A 7,476-nucleotide genomic window follows, 5' to 3' on the forward strand; every position below is an offset into this window, starting at 1 on the left:
CTTCAACAACTGCCTTCTTTCGGAGCTGGTTGACCCCCGACAGAGCTGAGGAATGTGTGTTCGGCATCCGAGTTACATTGTCGAGGCACAGCTTGCAAGAGACGAGAAGAAACGCAAAGACGCCCAAGGAGCAACCCAGCAAATTGATCAAGAAGAAACAAGACCAGTGAAGACAACAAAGCGAAGTGGTACGGACAAGTAGCGAAAAATGAAATGCCTCCCAGTAGAGTCAACTCCGGGACGTCTGGGTCCACGTGCTGATGCTATACACGTATGATCTAGAGGTCTCATGTTGGTGCCTTCGCTATACGTTCCATCGCCCTCCGAAACGTCGCAGCATGCACAGCTGTTATATTTTCACCCTGACCAAGCGTGAGTTACGGTATCGTCTGTTCGCCCATTCAGTCCTGGTTTTCAGCACTGGGCCCTTTTTCATTTAGGTGCCGGCTCGTCCACCCTTGAATCGTCCACAACGTGTATTGCCTGTCGTCAGCAGCTCCGACTTCACCAATCAACGTTGGGACGTCTAGGTCCACGTGCTCATGCTGTATATGTGTGATCTGCATTTCTCAGCATTGCATCGTTTTCGATGCGGTGTGCTCATTTCAAGGAACGTAAGTATTCATTGTGCGTTTTGCTGTGCAGTAGACTAAGGGTCGATCCCTTCGCTGTTGCAGGTACACGGAAGCATGGTCGAAGTACCAGGATGCTTCCGTTCGCAGCCGTGTCACGTCGGCAAGTCCACGCTCGGGCACATTGCGATGGAGAACCACGTTAGCTGGCGCGAAAACGAGAAAGGACAAGAACCGACGAAGCAAAAGTCAACGTGGACGAAGGGCAAGCATAATGGAAACGGAAATAAAGAATGCAGCAACTTGAAACTCATCCGAGTTTTATACGCTTTGAGAACGTGTCGTGTTGTCTTTTTTCGGTTCCGTGTCTCAGGTTTTATCGTACCAGGGTTTAATGTACCAGCTCGCCTGCACCCTTGTGTGTTGTCACGTGGTTTCCTAGTTTTGCGAACAAATTCCTCTCCTGCCAAACAAATCCTTTTATTGCTCCACTCGTGAAGAAAAAAAAAGGGGGGGGGGGAAGAGGGCTCACAATATATGCGTTTGTATTTCGTTGTTGCTTCCTCGCGTCTATCGCCATAGTCAAGTCTGTCGCCGGTGTTCCATTGTATGTTTTTCTGCTCAATCGACGTACTGGTTAGCCGGTGATGTGCGTCGCGTATTCCTTGTGTCACAGTCCGTTATAGTTTTATCCTCCGTTTTCATTTTTTCACGTTTTGCGATCCCACCTCATGTCACGCCATAATGTCTGTTTTCTTTTTATTGTTCAAGCTGTGAAGAGTTATATTCACAAAGTAAAAAAAAACACCCTGAATACATTTCGCACGCTAGGCAGCACACTTTATATAGAGAAAACAATGGCTGTGTTAGAAAGAAAAACGCAATCCAGAGGCAACTTCGTGACGCTACCAGAACCAGTTTAGTAACACATACAGCTCTTGCGTCGAAGATCATCATGATATTCGCAGCAATAATTGAATCAGCGGTTATGTTCAGGAAGAGTGAGTACATAATACGTTCCATTTGAAGACAATGCCAACTATAAAGGAGATTTTTCGTAAAATGGAGCTAACGAAAGAGGAGAGAAACGTAGTGCGAGTTGCGAAGTGGACGTGTGTCGCTGTCCGAAGGACGTGAAGATAATTGGTGTCATTGGAACATTTGTGATAACTGTTGTGGTCTACGATTCAGTAAACCGGGTGTAGCCTGTTATTCATTCCTAATAATAAAACATTTGAAATTCACGCAAAGAAATCCACCCTTCAAAATCCATCCCTTTGAAATCCACGCTGTGAAAATAAATCACATTGTGAATATGCAGTCCGGTGTTAAGCGAAAATCGGTGTTTATAAGAGGGACACACACCAGAATAACGAGTCTTTATGCAATTCTGTGTCGTATTCAGCACGTTTCTCTCAATTATTCATTAATTTAATCGAGTTATAGGCGTAAATAACTGCGCGTATGAATACTAGGAACCCAACGCTTCGGCGGTTCCGCTACCACTGGGAAGGGGGGGGGGATATGTTTATTAGACAAAAAGTGAAAAAAAAACGGGGAAAGGTCAGCCAAACGGGACGTCGGCTTGCTATTCCAGAAATAAGAAATAATAATAAATAAATAAAAAGAAAATAGAATAATTAAAGAAAGAAAGAAAGAAAGAAATAAGAAGGAATAAGAAATAAATAAATAAATAAAGAAAATAAAGAAATAAGAAATAAAGACGTAAGGAAAAGAAATAAATAAAGAAAGAAAATTAAGAAAAAAGAAATAAAGAAAAGGAAAAAAAAGTAAGAAAAATAAATAAATAAATAAATAAAGAAAATTACGAAATAAGAAATAAAGAAAAAGAAAAAGAAGTAGGAAAAAACGAAAAACTACCAGATGATGAAAGAAGGATGAGGTAGATTAAAGACAAAGATGACAAAAAAGATGACTAACAAACGGTGAAGGAATGATGAGATGAATCACAGAAGATGACTTTAAAAAGAAAGCATGAGGTTAATGCCTTGAAGGTGAGAGTGGGGCACAGAAGAAGAATGAGATTTCACGACTGAGTTCACAGGCTGTTCATCAGACCTGAGTCTCTCAAGAAAGTCAGCACTGCTTTGGTCACAGACTGCTGTGTGTGATCTCGTACTGGGCCGAGCAGAGTGGCCAGAGAAAAGTCCGTGCACCGCAGCTCGAGTAGGCGTCGTCTCAGCGTGGCTCGAGAGGTGTCGAATCTGTGACAGTCGAGGAGAAGGTGTGGCACATCAGCTTCAACAGCGCAAGTGGGGCATTTGGGCGACTGGAGAAGACCCATTTTACACAGGAGTAGAGGTGTCCTGGCGACATTAAGGCGTAGTCGGTGTAGAATGGACGCTTCTTGACGCGAGCAGTGGTGTGTGGCAACGAAATCCATCGACGGGTCGATAGATCGGAGATGGTCGTTCAGTCGGACAGCGTCCTCTTGAAACTGCCGAGTGCCGTTATAACGGAGTCGCTGTGTCTGTAACCGACACGATGAGGCTGAAAGTGGTAGGAGACAGTTACTGGAGGTGCCGTCCCCATGTGCCCGACGTGCTAAGGCGTCTGCGCGGGTGTTTCCGTGCAGGCCGGTGTGACTGGGTACCCATTGGAAACACAGGCTATGACCAAAGGATAGAAGTCGGTTGTATATTGCGACTATCATGGTATCTAGGCCGCCGATTGTTCTAGAACAGTAATTTGCTAGAACTTCTAGCGCCACCTTACTGTCCGTGAACACAACCCAAGCGCCAGGCGGTGATACCGCTATGTGGTTCAACGCTGTCAGTATGGCGAAGAGCTCGGACTCTGTAGATGACGTTTCGTAGGGGAGCTTGTGCGCCACTTCAAGGTTTTCATTTGGCATATAAAAGGCTGCAGTAGATCCGCCTTGAGACACTGATCCGTCAGTGTACACAGGGAGTCGTTGAGAGTACGCTAAGTTAAGGTGCTCCAGTGTAAGTTGGTGAGCAACAACGGGAGGTACAGCGTTTTTCTTCAGAAGACCAGGAATGTGATCACATACAGGAGGCCTGCGAAGAGTCCACATCGGCGGGGCATAGGAAAGCACTGATGGCGTGGTGGGGAGGTGCACTCTCAGGCGGTCAACAGCAATACCAATGCTGGAGTCCGGACAGTCAATATCAATGAGCCGAAGATGATGGTAAGGATGCTGTGTGAGGTACCGTGCATATATCCGGAGAGTTTCCACGTCTCGTAGGACGCCTGCTGGAGTTTCGCGTGCCTCTGCCAGGACAGAATAGGTCTCTGTCGTTCTGGGAACTCCCAAACAGACACGGAGGCTTCGGGCCTGAATATTGAGAAGCTCACGCTCTCCGGATATGCTGAGGCCGTGTAGAACAGGCAGGCTGTACCGCAATGTGCCCAGAATCAACGCTGTGTGCACGTGACGGAGGTCAGCGCATGAAGGGCCCCACGACGATCCAGCAATGCAACGTAAAGCATTTACAAAACCGCTGGTCTTGGTGGCTATTGTTTTCACATGCCGGGACCACGTCATGCCTCTGTCTAATGTCACGCCAAGGTACTTGCAATGAGGCACAAAGTCCAGCGGTGTCCCACTGACGAACAATGGATACCTTTGGAATGAGCGTCGGGTGAAAGCCATGGCAACGGTCTTAGCAGGAGAGACCGATAAGCCTCGGTCGGCAAGGTATTCTACAATAGAATCCAAGGCGCATTGTAACCGGCGTTGGACGGTGTCTCGACGGGTGGCAGAGGTCCATATGCAGATGTCGTCTGCGTACAAAGTGATGCGGGTATGATCACGAAGCTGGGCGGGAAGCGAAGCCATTATAACATTAAAGGGGAGAGGGCTCAATACACTTCCCTGTGGGACACCACGACGGACTGGATGGAAAGCGGTGTCACCTTCCATTGTGCGCACGAAGATGCGTCGGTCAGCTAGAAAGTCCTGGATCCATGAGGCGGCGCAACCTCCTATTTCTGCCTCTTGTAGCGTCGCGACGATGGTGCTGTGCAACACGTTGTCATAAGCTTTCTCTACGTCGAGAAAAACTGCACCGGTGAGGTTGCCTTCAGCCTTTGCTTGTTGGACTTCAGCGACGAGATCGAGTACGTTGTCAATTGCTGAACGTCCGTGACGAAATCCTGCCATCACCTCAGGAAAAAACCGCGTGCTCTCCAGGTACCAGTTCAAGCGGCGGAAGACCATGCGCTCCATTGTCTTCGCAACGCAGCTTGTGAGGGCAATCGGGCGAAAGGAATCAATATTATGCGGTGACCTGCCTGGTTTCAGAAGAGGAACAACCATTGCAGTTTTCCATCCGCGTGGAACTTCACCTGTCCGCCAGGTTCTGTTAAAGAGCCTCAAGAGGAGCTGACGCCCACATAAGGGGAGATTCCGAAGGGCTTTGTACGTCACCTGGTCAGCTCCAGGCGAGGTGTGCTGGGGGGAATTCCTCAGGGCAGATTCAAGCTCAACAAGCGAGAAAGGTACGTCCAAGGCAGGGTCTGAAGAGGAATCCAGCACGATAGGGATATCACGTGCAGAAGACAGCGCAGAGGCTGAGAGCGTGGTGAGACGTGCGCAGTACTCTTCAGCAATCTGCAGAACTGAGCGCCCGGAAGCTAGTGATAACGATAGGAATGGGTTCCGCTGAGCAACTGGGGCAGAAAGCCCCCTGAGCACGGTCCATATACGAGACATGGGTGTACGGGGTGACAAAGATGCAGCGAAGTTCCGCCAGCGGTCGCGCGCTAACTTACGTAGACGCCTTTGAATTGCCTTCTGGATCCGTCGAGCTTCAGCTTGGTGAGTTGGAAGTTGGGTGCGACGTGCTCTGCGCTCGGCGCGGCGACGAATGGCGCGGAGCCTCTCATATTCGGCATCAACCGCAGAAAAATGGACGGGGACGCGGATAACGCTTGTAGCTAATTTCGCTGCATCAGTGATTGCCCGAGAAAAGCCACTTTCACTGTCGGGCGTATTGGCGGCGAGAGTGGATTCGAGAGCAGTCCTGTAACTCTCCCAGTTGGTCCGCTTGATGCAGTGACTAGCGCGGGGCCGGCGGGCGCCACGGATGTTAAGCAGTATGGGCAGGTGGTCACTCCCGAGCGTGTCTACGTCAACGCACCAGGTGAAACGATGCTCTATCGATGCAGACACGGCTGTTAGGTCCAAGCACGATGAAAGTAGTGCTCCTTGTATAAAAGTAGGGGAGCCATCATTGAGAAGCCTAAGATCCCGTTCTTGAAACAGGGCAGCAAGCCTCTCCCCTCTCGTATCCGAGCGTGTACTGCCCCAGATGATGTTATGGGCGTTGAAGTCCCCACAGACGACATACGGAGAGGGAATGCTGTCCAGTAGTGCGCCCAAGTCATCCACATTGTAATTAGTTGCCGGCGGGATGTATAAGGAGACGACAGTGATGTCAAGAGAAGCCAAACGAACAGTACAGCATACGTATTCGCCAGACCCTGTTATCCGCACGCGGTTTTGTATTGCAGGTATATCGGAGCGCACGAAGAGCGCTGCTCTGCTTCTTCTTCCAAGGGGCTCGGAAACGAAGGTGACATATTCCGACAAACGAAATTCCTCGGTAATGCCGCATTCAGATATGCACATGAGGGGGAATTTGTGTCGCCACACAAACTGGCGGAAATCGGACAACTTCGACTGCAGACCCCTTGCGTTCCATTGAAAGACTGTTGCTTGGTGATATCGAAGCGCTGACAGGGTCGTTGTCCTATTAGGCATTGCGGGGTACCAAAGTGGAGGCACCATTGTTCAGAAGTGGTTCGAGAGCAAGCACTGCTCTGACCTCCGGTAGATCGGATGCTAAGGGAATCCGATGAACGATGGCACGTAGTGCTGCGAACAGCATAGTGAGGACGGAACCGAAGACATTGTCGTGACTTTGGAGCGCTGGCTGACAGCAAGTTTGACGCTGAGATCCAGTCACAGATTGCATCGGTTCATGTTCCTTTGAGGGCGTTTGGGGTGGCGAAGCACACGTGACCATCTGAGCCTTCCTGGCGACGGAGGCGAATGTTTTATTTAATTTCTTGTTTCCAACCTGAGGCTGTTGACTGGTACTTGAAAGGCTCGGGAAGTGAGGTTCAGGATAGTGCAGAAAATCAAGCTGCGACCGTTTATTGACAAGAGGAGGTGAGATTGTCCGTTCGCACAAGACTCTCCGTCGATGACTGGCCATTGCCGCCTTAGCAACCCTACAAGCTCGATAGGTGGCAGTATGGGGTCCGGTGCAGTTTGCGCATTTGGGCTCGCGCTTTGCCGTACAGTCTTTGAAGTCATGGGGACCGGAACACACCTTGCACCGCAGGGGTCCGCGGCAATTTCGGGCATAATGGCCGTACCTTTGACATTTGAAGCATTGAACTGGCGGCTCAACGTACTCTGACACCGGGTAGCAGGAGAATCCCATGCAGACTTCCGGGGGGAGCGCGAGCCCAGGCTGGAACGTTAGGAGGACACTGGATTTGACGATTCCGTTGGCGGAACCATCGCTCTCGCGGGTATATGCCACTTCTCTCTTTACACGAAGGACTCCGCTGGGCTTCAGATATTCTGGGAAGGAGGTTATATGGAGAAAATGGAGTAACGACGGAGCGGTGTGGCGTTGCGGATGTGCTGCATAAAAAAGGATAATCACTTCAAGCTCTAATAAAGCATGTGGTTGTTCTGCCGATTTCGTCAGGTATTCTTCAGACGTGTAACTACTTGGTGTGCTAACACGCGTGCAACTCATGAAGGAATTCGTATGTGAAGTGGCATTGATGCAGTCGTAGCTGTTTTGGACATGGAATCGGGTAGTACAAAATGCCCAGGATGAGCAACATATAGAACGGACCGCAAAACTCCTATGTCAACCATTTGTCACGAAGGTAATCA

This window comes from Ornithodoros turicata, unplaced genomic scaffold (assembly GCF_037126465.1).
Source record: "Ornithodoros turicata isolate Travis unplaced genomic scaffold, ASM3712646v1 Chromosome21, whole genome shotgun sequence".
Taxonomy (NCBI): Eukaryota; Metazoa; Arthropoda; class Arachnida; order Ixodida; family Argasidae; genus Ornithodoros; species Ornithodoros turicata.